This window comes from Schistocerca nitens, chromosome 4, assembly GCF_023898315.1.
Source record: "Schistocerca nitens isolate TAMUIC-IGC-003100 chromosome 4, iqSchNite1.1, whole genome shotgun sequence".
NCBI classification, from domain to species: domain Eukaryota; kingdom Metazoa; phylum Arthropoda; class Insecta; order Orthoptera; family Acrididae; genus Schistocerca; species Schistocerca nitens.
Window position 1 is genome coordinate 616,743,561 of NC_064617.1, and position 19,012 is coordinate 616,762,572.

Genomic DNA, 19,012 nt, shown 5'->3' on the forward strand with positions numbered 1-19,012 from the left:
TATCTGCAAGAAGGAATGCATGAAATTCGCAAATGAATAAGACTGGTTCAAATACTATCGACAGAAATTTTATTTCTGTTGTCAACTAGTATTAATTAGTTGTGTGGGAGCAGGGGGATATTTCCCTTGCACCATACATCTACATACACGTTGCGTGTGATGTGGCCTAGTTTTGCGTACAAAGAACTATCTAGTTGTCAGTTTTTTGAGTGAACGAGTGTGGTGGGGAGGAGAGAGATTAGTGTTAGATGCAGAGCAGTGCGGGCAGTTGTGTGTCGGACGTTGTATGTCGGACGGTGGGTCGCCGACAGGAATTATGCGTGCTGCCATCTGTCGGCAGGTGAGGTAATGAAGCAGCTTGAATGGTGACAGAAATGATGAAAATAGTTATCTAAAGAGTAATAGCGACGACAGTTGGCAGACACTTATTTCAGCGTTGACAGTTAGTTTGGGGTGTGTGCTTGCATGACACTGGAAGTCTGTTGACGGTAGAGAAGTAGACAAGACGGCAAGAATTTTCGGCGTTCTCGCGGAGAAGTAATAGAGAAGCAGCCATAAGTATTGAAGTGAGGGCGTTGATCGGCACTCTGGTTTCCCTTCAAACCGAATAAATCTTTCGCCTTTTACTAAAGATTTCCGTGGAGGGGAACATTAAATGAGTCTAGAAGGTATTTTTTGTAGTGCTCGGCTATTGCTGAGCCACAATCACAAGTAAAACGTAATGTGAGTAGCAAGAGGTAGATTGTGTTGTGAGAATGAAGGGCGTGGATTAGCGGATCACGTTTGGCCTGAAATGGCGTGCAGTGTGTTAGACCATTGTGTAGAGAGAGAGAGAGGGGGGTAGAGGGGGACAGAGCTATTTATTGTCCTGCAAACTCTTGGTGAACCCTTTCCGTACCTCAGTTGTAGATGATTTGAGAATGTTTACTTGCACTGCAGTTGCACAACAGCATATAAGCTGATATTTGGAAGTGCATGATGAATGATTGTCTTTGTAATAAATACTGGTATGTGATAAGTAGATTTTGTTTTGAAAGCCAAAATAATTTTTACCGCAGAAGTTTGTGATTTGTAGGTATGATGTGAGTGAGATTTGGGCTGAAGATGGTGGTTAGTTGGGCAGGATGAGTATTTCAATTGTTTTCAAGAGAGTGGATATTAGTGGCACTGGCTTGTTGCCATAATGTGGCATTGGTTCTTTGTTCATAACAGTGTACTCAGTTTTGTAGAAGATTTAGGTGAGAAAGAGACAGTTGTTGAATATGACATAGATAGCTAGAAATGAATTGAGTAGCAATTTCCTGCTAGGTGTAGTTTGGGTATGATGTGTCTCAGTGAGAGATAAATCTTGAAATTGAAGGGTTGTTCCTTGCTACAGTCTTGGAAACTATGTATCTGCTGTTGACTCCAATGTTTTCAAGATTACTTGTGTACAAAATTGGCCAGACTTTGCAGTTTCTTCTTCAATAAATCAGTGGAAGGTGGTGCAGATAATGGTAAAAATGTTCAGTGCCTCCTGTGAGTTGTTGATGCTGCTTGTCTTTTAAGTAAAATTGATAGGGGCTCTTGATTGACCCAGCCATACACAGAGCTGGTGCATACTTGGCTTGAGAAGACTTTGGTCAGTAAATGATGAAATACCGACACAGTGGTCACAACAAAGCTCCTTTCCCTGCATTTTAGTTTCCCTCGGGTATAGAGTGACATGTTATTGGCAGAGGATGTGCAGATAATCACTTTGATCAGGCTGTTCGTTTTTTTAATGCTCTTTTACCAGAATCCATTCATAGTGATTAGTGTGTTCTCTGTTGGAACACGATGAGAACATTGTGTGAAGTGCACAAAGTAGCTATTTGAGTATGTATGAAAATGTGAGGTAACCACTGTTACTCCTAAATTTCTGTGGAATTAAGTTTTCTGTGTGTGTGTGTGTGTTTGAAAATCCCTGAGGTTCAAGTTGGTAGTTTATATGTTGCAAGCGAAAAAAGCTTTTTAGTAAACTGAGGCACTAGCATTAGTTCCCTGTTCACTGTGACAAGGAAGCTAGTATAAAAAGTAGTTTGTGGTTTTGTTTGCAAAGAAGTGCTCATGGGATGAAAGCACTGCTTGAGATTATTCTGAGATGATGGGGGGGATTGCTAAACATCTAGCATTTTAGTAAGGAGCTTGTCGGAGTATTTGTATAGTTGTAAGATTATTTGTTATTTTATGAGAAATTTCCTTATTCATAGCACATGGGCCATCATAGTTGAAGCATAAAGATTGGCATGGTATGCGTAGGTCTGTAAAATGTCCTGACAGTGATGTTCATAGGGACTTGTTGTATACTTTGATTCTTCATCTGTTTAACAGTAGACATAAGAAATGTATTAGTGGAGCAAGTAGCTGTGAAATTAGTAGTGTATGATTGATAGTATGGACGTGGCGCTTGAAGGAAGTGTTTGTTTAGCTGTGGGTGTTTTCATAATTGCCATGTGAGGAGAAGCAATACTCGTGATAGGCGACGAGAGGTACAGAGAGAAACACATTTATTGCGAGTATTGTATATCAGCAGCTCTTGGGCGGGTATCAAGTAAGACGCAAAGTGAAACGAAAGAGGAAGTATGCATGAAAGTGGCCAAATATCGACAAGAGTTCGCACTGTTAGGGTGAGGTGAATAAGCTAGTGCGGTGCGAAAATTTTCGAAGAGAGAGGCGGTTTTAAAGAAAGCACAAGAGTCCTATGAATGCCCTCTTGTGTGTTTCTCTTTCAGTGGCTATTTGGCATGTCTGCTTGCGCCATAGAAAGCTACTGTATGTGCCCCAGGCCCCCATCTAGCGGCCGGAGGTGCAAGCGGTGTTTACATACAGTCTCGCCTAAGGCAATGGTCTCTCATTTCGGAACGCAAGAAGCACTGGTAGCGCACAAAAATAGCCGAGTGAGATCATTGCGGCCAAGTAAGGGTAGAAGTAGGTTCTTTGCAGAATGTCTGAGCTTAAGAAATTCTTCGATAAGTAAATCGCGAAATGTGAAGAATGTGTCGTATTCTCGTAGGGCGTGTTGACGGTCTCGTGGCATAAGTAGCGAGCGGTGATAGCTTGCAAGCAAGATCATACTTCACAGGATCATTTCTGTAGTATGTCTTCAACTCTCTCTAGTTCAACGCTGGAGTAGACGTAACCACGATGATGAGTGGTAGCACTCTCCCTGAGCGTGAGGCTTGCGATCAAGATTCATCGCATCTTGGTTGTAATCGATGATCGTTCACCACATTCTGAGGGATGTGGGAAGGGAATAGCGCTTTCCGAGTGGTGGTTTTATTATATAGATTAGAAGCATAAGTCATACTGTTGGTATCGGGACCCGCGTCGTTGCAGAAATGTCGCTACAGGTTGTGGAAAGACTTCGATTGCGACATGTCATGAAAGCCTCGTGGAAGTTTCTCGAGTGGCACGGGGACGAGCCATTTGATTTGGCCTGCTCCAAGTGCTAGGCTTGGATGACAACGACGTACTTTTGAGTTACAAGAATGAGTGAGCAACACAAGAAGAGTGCAATTGATGACCATAAAAAGCTGACACACAACACAGTCTCGATAATCACCACTAATGCATGATGTACGAAACATTTAGGAGGAGCACGTTTGGCTAGCAAACATGAATTGAGTGATTTGCAAGGCAGTGTTATCTGCAAGAAGGAATGCATGAAATTCGCAAATGAATAAGACTGGTTCAAATACTATCGACAGAAATTTTATTTCTGTTGTCAACTAGTATTAATTAGTTGTGTGGGAGCAGGGGGATATTTCCCTTGCACCATACATCTACATACACGTTGCGTGTGATGTGGCCTAGTTTTGCGTACAAAGAACTATCTAGTTGTCAGTTTTTTGAGTGAACGAGTGTGGTGGGGAGGAGAGAGATTAGTGTTAGATGCAGAGCAGTGCGGGCAGTTGTGTGTCGGACGTTGTATGTCGGACGGTGGGTCGCCGACAGGAATTATGCGTGCTGCCATCTGTCGGCAGGTGAGGTAATGAAGCAGCTTGAATGGTGACAGAAATGATGAAAATAGTTATCTAAAGAGTAATAGCGACGACAGTTGGCAGACACTTATTTCAGCGTTGACAGTTAGTTTGGGGTGTGTGCTTGCATGACACTGGAAGTCTGTTGACGGTAGAGAAGTAGACAAGACGGCAAGAATTTTCGGCGTTCTCGCGGAGAAGTAATAGAGAAGCAGCCATAAGTATTGAAGTGAGGGCGTTGATCGGATCCTTCCAAAACCCAGGCGATCGTTGTAGGCAAAACCACTCCTTCCTTCCGCCTCCTTGATTTCTATCTCACCGTTTATGGCCGTCCCATCGCTCTCACCCCCACCCTTAAGTACCTTGGCGTCACCCTCGACCGTCGTCTCTCCTGGACTCCCCATCTCCAGACAATCCAAGCCAAGGCACGTTCCCGACTCCGTCTCCTCAAGCTCCTTTCTGGCCGTACGTGGGGTCTGGACCCCTCCACCATCCTCCACACCTATAAGTCCCTCATCCGCCCTATCCTCTGTTACGCCCATCCAGCCTGGATCTCCGCCCCCCCTTCCTTTTATAAATCCCTCCAAATCCTTGAACGCCATGCTCTCCGCCTTGCCTATCGCATCCGTCTCCCCTCCCCCACGCGGATCCTGTATGACCTTACCCCCTTCCCCCACCTCCTCCTCTTCCTCGAAAGGATACGAATCCTATACACCTCCCGTAAACTCGATCCTCCTCACCCGCTCGTCTCCCCGATCCTCTCCCACCCCCGCCCGCTGCCGCGCCTGTACTCCCATGTCCCACCCGGTCTCCATCTCTCCACCCTCCTTACCCTCTCCCGAGGTGGCTTCCGCCAGCTCCCTCTCCCTGATGATGTCCTCCTCCCCTCCATCTACCCCTCCTATCAACTTTGATCCCCCCCCTCCTCCTGTGTCCTATCCTTTAGGCACCCTCCCTCCCTCCTATCCCCTCCCTTCTCTTTCCTTTCCCCCCTCCCTCCTCCCCTCTCCCCCGGGCTTCCCCACCCCCTTCCTCCCTCCCCCTCTCTCCTTTGCCCATGGCATCCCTGCTCTCCCCTCTCGCTCTCCCTCTCCACTTCCTCCTCCTCCTCTCTTGGCAGGTCCCCGGACTCGCACACGCATAGTGAACATTCGCGCGCCGGAGATCATCGCCTTCTGTGTCTCGTGTGTGTGCCGCCGTTTAGTGTTTTTGGTGTCCGCCGTCCCACTACTACGTTCACTTGTGCCGTCGGATTCATCAGTGTTGTGTGCGCCGTGCCAATGTGTTATCAGTGTTGTTATCGTCACGTGTGAACGACTCCGTGTTTTTTGTGTCTATGTGACATCTTTCTTTTGCCCGTCACTTTGTTTCATTGTCTTTCTCCGTTTTTCTACTTTTGTAAACCGCTGTGGCTGAAGAGCGGCGTAGTGTGCCGCTGCCAGCCTACTTGCTTTGTACAGGTATTAAAATAACAATAAAGTAAAAAAAAAAAAAAAAGCGTTGATCGGCACTCTGGTTTCCCTTCAAAACGAATAAATCTTTCGCCTTTTACTAAAGATTTCCGTGGAGGGGAACATTAAATGAGTCTAGAAGGTATTTTTTGTAGTGCTCGGCTATTGCTGAGCCACAATCACAAGTAAAACGTAATGTGAGTAGCAAGAGGTAGATTGTGTTGTGAGAATGAAGGGCGTGGATTAGCGGATCACGTTTGGCCTGAAATGGCGTGCAGTGTGTTAGACGATTGTGTAGAGAGAGAGAGAGGGGGGTAGAGGGGGACAGAGCTATTTATTGTCCTGCAAACTCTTGGTGAACCCTTTCCGTACCTCAGTTGTAGATGATTTGAGAATGTTTACTTGCACTGCAGTTGCACAACAGCATATAAGCTGATATTTGGAAGTGAATGATGAATGATTGTCTTTGTAATAAATACTGGTATATGATAAGTAGATTTTGTTTTGAAAGCCAAAATAATTTTTACCGCAGAAGTTTGTGATTTGTAGGTATGATGTGAGTGAGATTTGGGCTGAAGATGGTGGTTAGTTGGGCAGGATGAGTATTTCAATTGTTTTCAATAGAGTGGATATTAGTGGCACTGGCTTGTTGCCATAATGTGGCATTGGTTCTTTGTTCATAACAGTGTACTCAGTTTTGTAGAAGATTTAGGTGAGAAAGAGACAGTTGTTGAATATGACATAGATAGCTAGAAATGAATTGAGTAGCAATTTCCTGCTAGGTGTAGTTTGGGTATGATGTGTCTCAGTGAGAGATAAATCTTGAAATTGAAGGGTTGTTCCTTGCTACAGTCTTGGAAACTATGTATCTGCTGTTGACTCCAATGTTTTCAAGATTACTTGTGTACAAAATTGGCCAGACTTTGCAGTTTCTTCTTCAATAAATCAGTGGAAGGTGGTGCAGATAATGGTAAAAATGTTCAGTGCCTCCTGTGAGTTGTTGATGCTGCTTGTCTTTTAAGTAAAATTGATAGGGGCTCTTGATTGACCCAGCCATACACAGAGCTGGTGCATACTTGGCTTGAGAAGACTTTGGTCAGTAAATGATGAAATACCGACACAGTGGTCACAACAAAGCTCCTTTCCCTGCATTTTAGTTTCCCTCGGGTATAGAGTGACATGTTATTGGCAGAGGATGTGCAGATAATCAGTTTGATCAGGCTGTTCGTTTTTTTAATGCTCTTTTACCAGAATCCATTCATAGTGATTAGTGTGTTCTCTGTTGGAACACGATGAGAACATTGTGTGAAGTGCACAGAAGTAGCTATTTGAGTATGTATGAAAATGTGAGGTAACCACTGTTACTCCTAAATTTCTGTGGAATTAAGTTTTCTGTGTGTGTGTGTGTTTGAAAATCCCAGAGGTTCAAGTTGGTAGTTTATATGTTGCAAGCGAAAAAAGCTTTTTAGTAAACTGAGGCACTAGCATTAGTTCCCTGTTCACTGTGACAAGGAAGCTAGTATAAAAAGTAGTTTGTGGTTTTGTTTGCAAAGAAGTGCTCATGGGATGAAAGCACTGCTTGAGATTATTCTGAGATGATGGGGGGGATTGCTAAGCATCTAGCATTTTAGTAAGGAGCTTGTCGGAGTATTTGTATAGTTGTAAGATTATTTGTTATTTTATGAGAAATTTCTTTATTCATAGCACATGGGCCATCATAGTTGAAGCATAAAGATTGGCATGGTATGCGTAGGTCTGTAAAATGTCCTGACAGTGATGTTCATAGGGACTTGTTGTATACTTTGATTCTTCATCTGTTTAACAGTAGACATAAGAAATGTATTAGTGGAGCAAGTAGCTGTGAAATTAGTAGTGTATGATTGATAGTATGGACGTGGCGCTTGAAGGAAGTGTTTGTTTAGCTGTGGGTGTTTTCATAATTGCCATGTGAGGAGAAGCAATACTCGTGATAGGCGACGAGAGGTACAGAGAGAAACACATTTATTGCGAGTATTGTATATCAGCAGCTCTTGGGCGGGTATCAAGTAAGACGCAAAGTGAAACGAAAGAGGAAGTATGCATGAAAGTGGCCAAATATCGACAAGAGTTCGCACTGTTAGGGTGAGGTGAATAAGCTAGTGCGGTGCGAAAATTTTCGAAGAGAGAGGCGGTTTTAAAGAAAGCACAAGAGTCCTATGAATGCCCTCTTGTGTGTTTCTCTTTCAGTGGCTATTTGGCATGTCTGCTTGCGCCATAGAAAGCTACTGTATGTGCCCCAGGCCCCCATCTAGCGGCCGGAGGTGCAAGCGGTGTTTACATACAGTCTCGCCTGAGGCAATGGTCTCTCATTTCGGAACGCAAGAAGCACTGGTAGCGCACAAAAATAGCCGAGTGAGATCATTGCGGCCAAGTAAGGGTAGAAGTAGGTTCTTTGCAGAATGTCTGAGCTTAAGAAATTCTTCGATAAGTAAATCGCGAAATGTGAAGAATGTGTCGTATTCTCGTAGGGCGTGTTGACGGTCTCGTGGCATAAGTAGCGAGCGGTGATAGCTTGCAAGCAAGATCATACTTCACAGGATCATTTCTGTAGTATGTCTTCAACTCTCTCTAGTTCAACGCTGGAGTAGACGTAACCACGATGATGAGTGGTAGCACTCTCCCTGAGCGTGAGGCTTGCGATCAAGATTCATCGCATCTTGGTTGTAATCGATGATCGTTCACCACATTCTGAGGGATGTGGGAAGGGAATAGCGCTTTCCGAGTGGTGGTTTTATTATATAGATTAGAAGCATAAGTCATACTGTTTGTATCGGGACCCGCGTCGTTGCAGAAATGTCGCTACAGGTTGTGGAAAGACTTCGATTGCGACATGTCATGAAAGCCTCGTGGAAGTTTCTCGAGTGGCACGGGGACGAGCCATTTGATTTGGCCTGCTCCAAGTGCTAGGCTTGGATGACAACGACGTACTTTTGAGTTACAAGAATTAGTGAGCAACACAAGAAGAGTGCAATTGATGACCATAAAAAGCTGACACACAACACAGTCTCGATAATCACCACTAATGCATGATGTACGAAACATTTAGGAGGAGCACGTTTGGCTAGCAAACATGAATTGAGTGATTTGCAAGGCAGTGTTATCTGCAAGAAGGAATGCATGAAATTCGCAAATGAATAAGACTGGTTCAAATACTATCGACAGAAATTTTATTTCTGTTGTCAACTAGTATTAATTAGTTGTGTGGGAGCAGGGGGATATTTCCCTTGCACCATACATCTACATACACGTTGCGTGTGATGTGGCCTAGTTTTGCGTACAAAGAACTATCTAGTTGTCAGTTTTTTGAGTGAACGAGTGTGGTGGGGAGGAGAGAGATTAGTGTTAGATGCAGAGCAGTGCGGGCAGTTGTGTGTCGGACGTTGTATGTCGGACGGTGGGTCGCCGACAGGAATTATGCGTGCTGCCATCTGTCGGCAGGTGAGGTAATGAAGCAGCTTGAATGGTGACAGAAATGATGAAAATAGTTATCTAAAGAGTAATAGCGACGACAGTTGGCAGACACTTATTTCAGCGTTGACAGTTAGTTTGGGGTGTGTGCTTGCATGACACTGGAAGTCTGTTGACGGTAGAGAAGTAGACAAGACGGCAAGAATTTTCGGCGTTCTCGCGGAGAAGTAATAGAGAAGCAGCCATAAGTATTGAAGTGAGGGCGTTGATCGGCACTCTGGTTTCCCTTCAAACCGAATAAATCTTTCGCCTTTTACTAAAGATTTCCGTGGAGGGGAACATTAAATGAGTCTAGAAGGTATTTTTTGTAGTGCTCGGCTATTGCTGAGCCACAATCACAAGTAAAACGTAATGTGAGTAGCAAGAGGTAGATTGTGTTGTGAGAATGAAGGGCGTGGATTAGCGGATCACGTTTGGCCTGAAATGGTGTGCAGTGTGTTAGACGATTGTGTAGAGAGAGAGAGAGGGGGACAGAGCTATTTATTGTCCTGCAAACTCTTGGTGAACCCTTTCCGTACCTCAGTTGTAGATGATTTGAGAATGTTTACTTGCACTGCAGTTGCACAACAGCATATAAGCTGATATTTGGAAGTGAATGATGAATGATTGTCTTTGTAATAAATACTGGTATGTGATAAGTAGATTTTGTTTTGAAAGCCAAAATAATTTTTACCGCAGAAGTTTGTGATTTGTAGGTATGATGTGAGTGAGATTTGGGCTGAAGATGGTGGTTAGTTGGGCAGGATGAGTATTTCAATTGTTTTCAATAGAGTGGATATTAGTGGCACTGGCTTGTTGCCATAATGTGGCATTGGTTCTTTGTTCATAACAGTGTACTCAGTTTTGTAGAAGATTTAGGTGAGAAAGAGACAGTTGTTGAATATGACATAGATAGCTAGAAATGAATTGAGTAGCAATTTCCTGCTAGGTGTAGTTTGGGTATGATGTGTCTCAGTGAGAGATAAATCTTGAAATTGAAGGGTTGTTCCTTGCTACAGTCTTGGAAACTATGTATCTGCTGTTGACTCCAATGTTTTCAAGATTACTTGTGTACAAAATTGGCCAGACTTTGCAGTTTCTTCTTCAATAAATCAGTGGAAGGTGGTGCAGATAATGGTAAAAATGTTCAGTGCCTCCTGTGAGTTGTTGATGCTGCTTGTCTTTTAAGTAAAATTGATAGGGGCTCTTGATTGACCCAGCCATACACAGAGCTGGTGCATACTTGGCTTGAGAAGACTTTGGTCAGTAAATGATGAAATACCGACACAGTGGTCACAACAAAGCTCCTTTCCGTGCATTTTAGTTTCCCTCGGGTATAGAGTGACATGTTATTGGCAGAGGATGTGCAGATAATCACTTTGATCAGGCTGTTCGTTTTTTTAATGCTCTTTTACCAGAATCCATTCATAGTGATTAGTGTGTTCTCTGTTGGAACACGATGAGAACATTGTGTGAAGTGCACAGAAGTAGCTATTTGAGTATGTATGAAAATGTGAGGTAACCACTGTTACTCCTAAATTTCTGTGGAATTAAGTTTTCTGTGTGTGTGTGTGTGTGTGTGTGTGTGTGTGTGTGTGTGTGTGTGTGTGTGTGTTTGAAAATCCCAGAGGTTCAAGTTGGTAGTTTATATGTTGCAAGCGAAAAAAGCTTTTTAGTAAACTGAGGCACTAGCATTAGTTCCCTGTTCACTGTGACAAGGAAGCTAGTATAAAAAGTAGTTTGTGGTTTTGTTTGCAAAGAAGTGCTCATGGGATGAAAGCACTGCTTGAGATTATTCTGAGATGATGGGGGGGATTGCTAAACATCTAGCATTTTAGTAAGGAGCTTGTCGGAGTATTTGTATAGTTGTAAGATTATTTGTTATTTTATGAGAAATTTCTTTATTCATAGCACATGGGCCATCATAGTTGAAGCATAAAGATTGGCATGGTATGCGTAGGTCTGTAAAATGTCCTGACAGTGATGTTCATAGGGACTTGTTGTATACTTTGATTCTTCATCTGTTTAACAGTAGACATAAGAAATGTATTAGTGGAGCAAGTAGCTGTGAAATTAGTAGTGTATGATTGATAGTATGGACGTGGCGCTTGAAGGAAGTGTTTGTTTAGCTGTGGGTGTTTTCATAATTGCCATGTGAGGAGAAGCAATACTCGTGATAGGCGACGAGAGGTACAGAGAGAAACACATTTATTGCGAGTATTGTATATCAGCAGCTCTTGGGCGGGTATCAAGTAAGACGCAAAGTGAAACGAAAGAGGAAGTATGCATGAAAGTGGCCAAATATCGACAAGAGTTCGCACTGTTAGGGTGAGGTGAATAAGCTAGTGCGGTGCGAAAATTTTCGAAGAGAGAGGCGGTTTTAAAGAAAGCACAAGAGTCCTATGAATGCCCTCTTGTGTGTTTCTCTTTCAGTGGCTATTTGGCATGTCTGCTTGCGCCATAGAAAGCTACTGTATGTGCCCCAGGCCCCCATCTAGCGGCCGGAGGTGCAAGCGGTGTTTACATACAGTCTCGCCTGAGGCAATGGTCTCTCATTTCGGAACGCAAGAAGCACTGGTAGCGCACAAAAATAGCCGAGTGAGATCATTGCGGCCAAGTAAGGGTAGAAGTAGGTTCTTTGCAGAATGTCTGAGCTTAAGAAATTCTTCGATAAGTAAATCGCGAAATGTGAAGAATGTGTCGTATTCTCGTAGGGCGTGTTGACGGTCTCGTGGCATAAGTAGCGAGCGGTGATAGCTTGCAAGCAAGATCATACTTCACAGGATCATTTCTGTAGTATGTCTTCAACTCTCTCTAGTTCAACGCTGGAGTAGACGTAACCACGATGATGAGTGGTAGCACTCTCCCTGAGCGTGAGGCTTGCGATCAAGATTCATCGCATCTTGGTTGTAATCGATGATCGTTCACCACATTCTGAGGGATGTGGGAAGGGAATAGCGCTTTCCGAGTGGTGGTTTTATTATATAGATTAGAAGCATAAGTCATACTGTTTGTATCGGGACCCGCGTCGTTGCAGAAATGTCGCTACAGGTTGTGGAAAGACTTCGATTGCGACATGTCATGAAAGCCTCGTGGAAGTTTCTCGAGTGGCACGGGGACGAGCCATTTGATTTGGCCTGCTCCAAGTGCTAGGCTTGGATGACAACGACGTACTTTTGAGTTACAAGAATTAGTGAGCAACACAAGAAGAGTGCAATTGATGACCATAAAAAGCTGACACACAACACAGTCTCGATAATCACCACTAATGCATGATGTACGAAACATTTAGGAGGAGCACGTTTGGCTAGCAAACATGAATTGAGTGATTTGCAAGGCAGTGTTATCTGCAAGAAGGAATGCATGAAATTCGCAAATGAATAAGACTGGTTCAAATACTATCGACAGAAATTTTATTTCTGTTGTCAACTAGTATTAATTAGTTGTGTGGGAGCAGGGGGATATTTCCCTTGCACCATACATCTACATACACGTTGCGTGTGATGTGGCCTAGTTTTGCGTACAAAGAACTATCTAGTTGTCAGTTTTTTGAGTGAACGAGTGTGGTGGGGAGGAGAGAGATTAGTGTTAGATGCAGAGCAGTGCGGGCAGTTGTGTGTCGGACGTTGTATGTCGGACGGTGGGTCGCCGACAGGAATTATGCGTGCTGCCATCTGTCGGCAGGTGAGGTAATGAAGCAGCTTGAATGGTGACAGAAATGATGAAAATAGTTATCTAAAGAGTAATAGCGACGACAGTTGGCAGACACTTATTTCAGCGTTGACAGTTAGTTTGGGGTGTGTGCTTGCATGACACTGGAAGTCTGTTGACGGTAGAGAAGTAGACAAGACGGCAAGAATTTTCGGCGTTCTCGCGGAGAAGTAATAGAGAAGCAGCCATAAGTATTGAAGTGAGGGCGTTGATCGGCACTCTGGTTTCCCTTCAAACCGAATAAATCTTTCGCCTTTTACTAAAGATTTCCGTGGAGGGGAACATTAAATGAGTCTAGAAGGTATTTTTTGTAGTGCTCGGCTATTGCTGAGCCACAATCACAAGTAAAACGTAATGTGAGTAGCAAGAGGTAGATTGTGTTGTGAGAATGAAGGGCGTGGATTAGCGGATCACGTTTGGCCTGAAATGGTGTGCAGTGTGTTAGACGATTGTGTAGAGAGAGAGAGAGGGGGACAGAGCTATTTATTGTCCTGCAAACTCTTGGTGAACCCTTTCCGTACCTCAGTTGTAGATGATTTGAGAATGTTTACTTGCACTGCAGTTGCACAACAGCATATAAGCTGATATTTGGAAGTGAATGATGAATGATTGTCTTTGTAATAAATACTGGTATGTGATAAGTAGATTTTGTTTTGAAAGCCAAAATAATTTTTACCGCAGAAGTTTGTGATTTGTAGGTATGATGTGAGTGAGATTTGGGCTGAAGATGGTGGTTAGTTGGGCAGGATGAGTATTTCAATTGTTTTCAATAGAGTGGATATTAGTGGCACTGGCTTGTTGCCATAATGTGGCATTGGTTCTTTGTTCATAACAGTGTACTCAGTTTTGTAGAAGATTTAGGTGAGAAAGAGACAGTTGTTGAATATGACATAGATAGCTAGAAATGAATTGAGTAGCAATTTCCTGCTAGGTGTAGTTTGGGTATGATGTGTCTCAGTGAGAGATAAATCTTGAAATTGAAGGGTTGTTCCTTGCTACAGTCTTGGAAACTATGTATCTGCTGTTGACTCCAATGTTTTCAAGATTACTTGTGTACAAAATTGGCCAGACTTTGCAGTTTCTTCTTCAATAAATCAGTGGAAGGTGGTGCAGATAATGGTAAAAATGTTCAGTGCCTCCTGTGAGTTGTTGATGCTGCTTGTCTTTTAAGTAAAATTGATAGGGGCTCTTGATTGACCCAGCCATACACAGAGCTGGTGCATACTTGGCTTGAGAAGACTTTGGTCAGTAAATGATGAAATACCGACACAGTGGTCACAACAAAGCTCCTTTCCCTGCATTTTAGTTTCCCTCGGGTATAGAGTGACATGTTATTGGCAGAGGATGTGCAGATAATCACTTTGATCAGGCTGTTCGTTTTTTTAATGCTCTTTTACCAGAATCCATTCATAGTGATTAGTGTGTTCTCTGTTGGAACACGATGAGAACATTGTGTGAAGTGCACAGAAGTAGCTATTTGAGTATGTATGAAAATGTGAGGTAACCACTGTTACTCCTAAATTTCTGTGGAATTAAGTTTTCTGTGTGTGTGTGTGTGTGTGTGTGTGTGTGTGTGTGTGTGTGTGTGTGTGTGTTTGAAAATCCCAGAGGTTCAAGTTGGTAGTTTATATGTTGCAAGCGAAAAAAGCTTTTTAGTAAACTGAGGCACTAGCATTAGTTCCCTGTTCACTGTGACAAGGAAGCTAGTATAAAAAGTAGTTTGTGGTTTTGTTTGCAAAGAAGTGCTCATGGGATGAAAGCACTGCTTGAGATTATTCTGAGATGATGGGGGGGATTGCTAAACATCTAGCATTTTAGTAAGGAGCTTGTCGGAGTATTTGTATAGTTGTAAGATTATTTGTTATTTTATGAGAAATTTCTTTATTCATAGCACATGGGCCATCATAGTTGAAGCATAAAGATTGGCATGGTATGCGTAGGTCTGTAAAATGTCCTGACAGTGATGTTCATAGGGACTTGTTGTATACTTTGATTCTTCATCTGTTTAACAGTAGACATAAGAAATGTATTAGTGGAGCAAGTAGCTGTGAAATTAGTAGTGTATGATTGATAGTATGGACGTGGCGCTTGAAGGAAGTGTTTGTTTAGCTGTGGGTGTTTTCATAATTGCCATGTGAGGAGAAGCAATACTCGTGATAGGCGACGAGAGGTACAGAGAGAAACACATTTATTGCGAGTATTGTATATCAGCAGCTCTTGGGCGGGTATCAAGTAAGACGCAAAGTGAAACGAAAGAGGAAGTATGCATGAAAGTGGCCAAATATCGACAAGAGTTCGCACTGTTAGGGTGAGGTGAATAAGCTAGTGCGGTGCGAAAATTTTCGAAGAGAGAGGCGGTTTTAAAGAAAGCACAAGAGTCCTATGAATGCCCTCTTGTGTGTTTCTCTTTCAGTGGCTATTTGGCATGTCTGCTTGCGCCATAGAAAGCTACTGTATGTGCCCCAGGCCCCCATCTAGCGGCCGGAGGTGCAAGCGGTGTTTACATACAGTCTCGCCTGAGGCAATGGTCTCTCATTTCGGAACGCAAGAAGCACTGGTAGCGCACAAAAATAGCCGAGTGAGATCATTGCGGCCAAGTAAGGGTAGAAGTAGGTTCTTTGCAGAATGTCTGAGCTTAAGAAATTCTTCGATAAGTAAATCGCGAAATGTGAAGAATGTGTCGTATTCTCGTAGGGCGTGTTGACGGTCTCGTGGCATAAGTAGCGAGCGGTGATAGCTTGCAAGCAAGATCATACTTCACAGGATCATTTCTGTAGTATGTCTTCAACTCTCTCTAGTTCAACGCTGGAGTAGACGTAACCACGATGATGAGTGGTAGCACTCTCCCTGAGCGTGAGGCTTGCGATCAAGATTCATCGCATCTTGCTTGTAATCGATGATCGTTCACCACATTCTGAGGGATGTGGGAAGGGAATAGCGCTTTCCGAGTGGTGGTTTTATTATATAGATTAGAAGCATAAGTCATACTGTTGGTGTCGGGACCCGCGTCGTTGCAGAAATGTCGCTACAGGTTGTGGAAAGACTTCGATTGCGACATGTCATGAAAGCCTCGTGGAAGTTTCTCGAGTGGCACGGGGACGAGCCATTTGATTTGGCCTGCTCCAAGTGCTAGGCTTGGATGACAACGACGTACTTTTGAGTTACAAGAATGAGTGAGCAACACAAGAAGAGTGCAATTGATGACCATAAAAAGCTGACACACAACACAGTCTCGATAATCACCACTAATGCATGATGTACGAAACATTTAGGAGGAGCACGTTTGGCTAGCAAACATGAATTGAGTGATTTGCAAGGCAGTGTTATCTGCAAGAAGGAATGCATGAAATTCGCAAATGAATAAGACTGGTTCAAATACTATCGACAGAAATTTTATTTCTGTTGTCAACTAGTATTAATTGGTTGTGTGGGAGCAGGGGGATATTTCCCTTGCACCATACATCTACATACACGTTGCGTGTGATGTGGCCTAGTGTTGCGTACAAAGAACTATCTAGTTGTCAGTTTTTTGAGTGAACGAGTGTGGTGGGGAGGAGAGAGATTAGTGTTAGATGCAGAGCAGTGCGGGCAGTTGTGTGTCGGACGTTGTATGTCGGACGGTGGGTCGCCGACAGGAATTATGCGTGCTGCCATCTGTCGGCAGGTGAGGTAATGAAGCAGCTTGAATGGTGACAGAAATGATGAAAATAGTTATCTAAAGAGTAATAGCGACGACAGTTGGCAGACACTTATTTCAGCGTTGACAGTTAGTTTGGGGTGTGTGCTTGCATGACACTGGAAGTCTGTTGACGGTAGAGAAGTAGACAAGACGGCAAGAATTTTCGGCGTTCTCGCGGAGAAGTAATAGAGAAGCAGCCATAAGTATTGAAGTGAGGGCGTTGATCGGCACTCTGGTTTCCCTTCAAACCGAATAAATCTTTCGCCTTTTACTAAAGATTTCCGTGGAGGGGAACATTAAATGAGTCTAGAAGGTATTTTTTGTAGTGCTCGGCTATTGCTGAGCCACAATCACAAGTAAAACGTAATGTGAGTAGCAAGAGGTAGATTGTGTTGTGAGAATGAAGGGCGTGGATTAGCGGATCACGTTTGGCCTGAAATGGCGTGCAGTGTGTTAGACGATTGTGTAGAGAGAGAGAGAGGGGGACAGAGCTATTTATTGTCCTGCAAACTCTTGGTGAACCCTTTCCGTACCTCAGTTGTAGATGATTTGAGAATGTTTACTTGCACTGCAGTTGCACAACAGCATATAAGCTGATATTTGGAAGTGAATGATGAATGATTGTCTTTGTAATAAATACTGGTATGTGATAAGTAGATTTTGTTTTGAAAGCCAAAATAATTTTTACCGCAGAAGTGTGAGTGAGATTTGGGCTGAAGATGGTGGTTAGTTGGGCAGGATGAGTATTTCAATTGTTTTCAATAGAGTGGATATTAGTGGCACTGGCTTGTTGCCATAATGTGGCATTGGTTCTTTGTTCATAACAGTGTACTCAGTTTTGTAGAAGATTTAGGTGAGAAAGAGACAGTTGTTGAATATGACATAGATAGCTAGAAATGAATTGAGTAGCAATTTCCTGCTAGGTGTAGTTTGGGTATGATGTGTCTCAGTGAGAGATAAATCTTGAAATTGAAGGGTTGTTCCTTGCTACAGTCTTGGAAACTATGTATCTGCTGTTGACTCCAATGTTTTCAAGATTACTTGTGTACAAAATTGGCCAGACTTTGCAGTTTCTTCTTCAATAAATCAGTGGAAGGTGGTGCAGATAATGGTAAAAATGTTCAGTGCCTCCTGTGAGTTGTTGATGCTGCTTGTCTTTTAAGTAAAATTGATAGGGGCTCTTGATTGACCCAGCCATACACAGAGCTGGTGCATACTTGGCTTGAGAAGACTTTGGTCAGTAAATGATGAAATACCGACACAGTGGTCACAACAAAGCCCCTTTCCCTGCATTTTAGTTTCCCTCGGGTATAGAGTGACATGTTATTGGCAGAGGATGTGCAGATAATCACTTTGATCAGGCTGTTCGTTTTTTTAATGCTCTTTTACCAGAATCCATTCATAGTGATTAGTGTGTTCTCTGTTGGAACACGATGAGAACATTGTGTGAAGTGCACAGAAGTAGCTATTTGAGTATGTATGAAAATGTGAGGTAACCACTGTTACTCCTAAGTTTTCTGTGTGTGTGTGTGTTTGAAAATCCCAGAGGTTCAAGTTGGTAGTTTATATGTTGCAAGCGAAAAAAGCTTTTTAGTAAACTGAGGCACTAGCATTAGTTCCCTGTTCACTGTGACAAGGAAGCTAGTATAAAAAGTAGTTTGTGGTTTTGTTTGCAAAGAAGTGCTCATGGGATGAAAGCACTGCTTGAGATTATTCTGAGATGATGGGGGGGATTGCTAAACATGTAGCATTTTAGTAAGGAGCTTGTCGGAGTATTTGTATAGTTGTAAGATTATTTGTTATTTTATGAGAAATTTCTTTATTCATTGCACATGGGCCATCATAGTTGAAGCATAAAGATTGGCATGGTATGCGTAGGTCTGTAAAATGTCCTGACAGTGATGTTCATAGGGACTTGTTGTATACTTTGATTCTTCATCTGTTTAACAGTAGACATAAGAAATGTATTAGTGGAGCAAGTAGCTGTGAAATTAGTAGTGTATGATTGATAGTATGGACGTGGCGCTTGAAGGAAGTGTTTGTTTAGCTGTGGGTGTTTTCATAATTGCCATGTGAGGAGAAGCAATACTCGTGATAGGCGACGAGAGGTACAGAGAGAAACACATTTATTGCGAGTATTGTATATCAGCAGCTCTTGGGCGGGTATCAAGTAAGACGCAAAGTGAAACGAAAGAGGAAGTATGCATGAAAGTGGCCAAATATCGACAAGAGTTCGCACTGTTAGGGTGAGGTGAATAAGCTAGTGCGGTGCGAAAATTTTCGAAGAGAGAGGCGGTTTTAAAGAAAGCACAAGAGTCCTATGAATGCCCTCTTGTGTGTTTCTCTTTCAGTGGCTATTTGGCATGTCTGCTTGCGCCATAGAAAGCTACTGTATGTGCCCCAGGCCCCCATCTAGCGGCCGGAGGTGCAAGCGGTGTTTACATACAGTCTCGCCTGAGGCAATGGTCTCTCATTTCGGAACGCAAGAAGCACTGGTAGCGCACAAAAATAGCCGAGTGAGATCATTGCGGCCAAGTAAGGGTAGAAGTAGGTTCTTTGCAGAATGTCTGAGCTTAAGAAATTCTTCGATAAGTAAATCGCGAAATGTGAAGAATGTGTCGTATTCTCGTAGGGCGTGTTGACGGTCTCGTGGCATAAGTAGCGAGCGGTGATAGCTTGCAAGC

At 43.1% G+C, this 19,012-nt stretch overlaps 9 non-coding genes across 9 annotated transcripts; all 9 read left to right on the forward strand.

Annotated features, from left to right (window-relative positions):
* The first annotated feature begins 582 nt into the window (after nucleotides 1-582).
* LOC126254754 (U5 spliceosomal RNA) lies at nucleotides 583-701 on the forward strand. Its single transcript, XR_007546396.1, has one exon. It is a non-coding gene; the product is annotated as a U5 spliceosomal RNA (small nuclear RNA).
* Nucleotides 702-3,086: 2,385 nt separating this feature from the next.
* Nucleotides 3,087-3,293, forward strand: LOC126254538 (small nucleolar RNA U3). The gene has a single exon (XR_007546210.1). It is a non-coding gene; the product is annotated as a small nucleolar RNA U3 (small nucleolar RNA).
* A 2,215-nt stretch (nucleotides 3,294-5,508) lies between these two features.
* On the forward strand, nucleotides 5,509-5,627 carry LOC126254616 (U5 spliceosomal RNA). Its single transcript, XR_007546277.1, has one exon. It is a non-coding gene; the product is annotated as a U5 spliceosomal RNA (small nuclear RNA).
* Nucleotides 5,628-8,011: 2,384 nt separating this feature from the next.
* On the forward strand, nucleotides 8,012-8,218 carry LOC126254539 (small nucleolar RNA U3). Its single transcript, XR_007546211.1, has one exon. It is a non-coding gene; the product is annotated as a small nucleolar RNA U3 (small nucleolar RNA).
* A 953-nt stretch (nucleotides 8,219-9,171) lies between these two features.
* LOC126254755 (U5 spliceosomal RNA) lies at nucleotides 9,172-9,290 on the forward strand. The gene has a single exon (XR_007546398.1). It is a non-coding gene; the product is annotated as a U5 spliceosomal RNA (small nuclear RNA).
* A 2,414-nt stretch (nucleotides 9,291-11,704) lies between these two features.
* On the forward strand, nucleotides 11,705-11,911 carry LOC126254540 (small nucleolar RNA U3). Its single transcript, XR_007546212.1, has one exon. It is a non-coding gene; the product is annotated as a small nucleolar RNA U3 (small nucleolar RNA).
* Nucleotides 11,912-12,864: 953 nt separating this feature from the next.
* Nucleotides 12,865-12,983, forward strand: LOC126254756 (U5 spliceosomal RNA). Its single transcript, XR_007546399.1, has one exon. It is a non-coding gene; the product is annotated as a U5 spliceosomal RNA (small nuclear RNA).
* A 2,412-nt stretch (nucleotides 12,984-15,395) lies between these two features.
* On the forward strand, nucleotides 15,396-15,602 carry LOC126254370 (small nucleolar RNA U3). The gene has a single exon (XR_007546068.1). It is a non-coding gene; the product is annotated as a small nucleolar RNA U3 (small nucleolar RNA).
* Nucleotides 15,603-16,555: 953 nt separating this feature from the next.
* Nucleotides 16,556-16,674, forward strand: LOC126254758 (U5 spliceosomal RNA). The gene has a single exon (XR_007546400.1). It is a non-coding gene; the product is annotated as a U5 spliceosomal RNA (small nuclear RNA).
* Nucleotides 16,675-19,012: the final 2,338 nt, after the last annotated feature.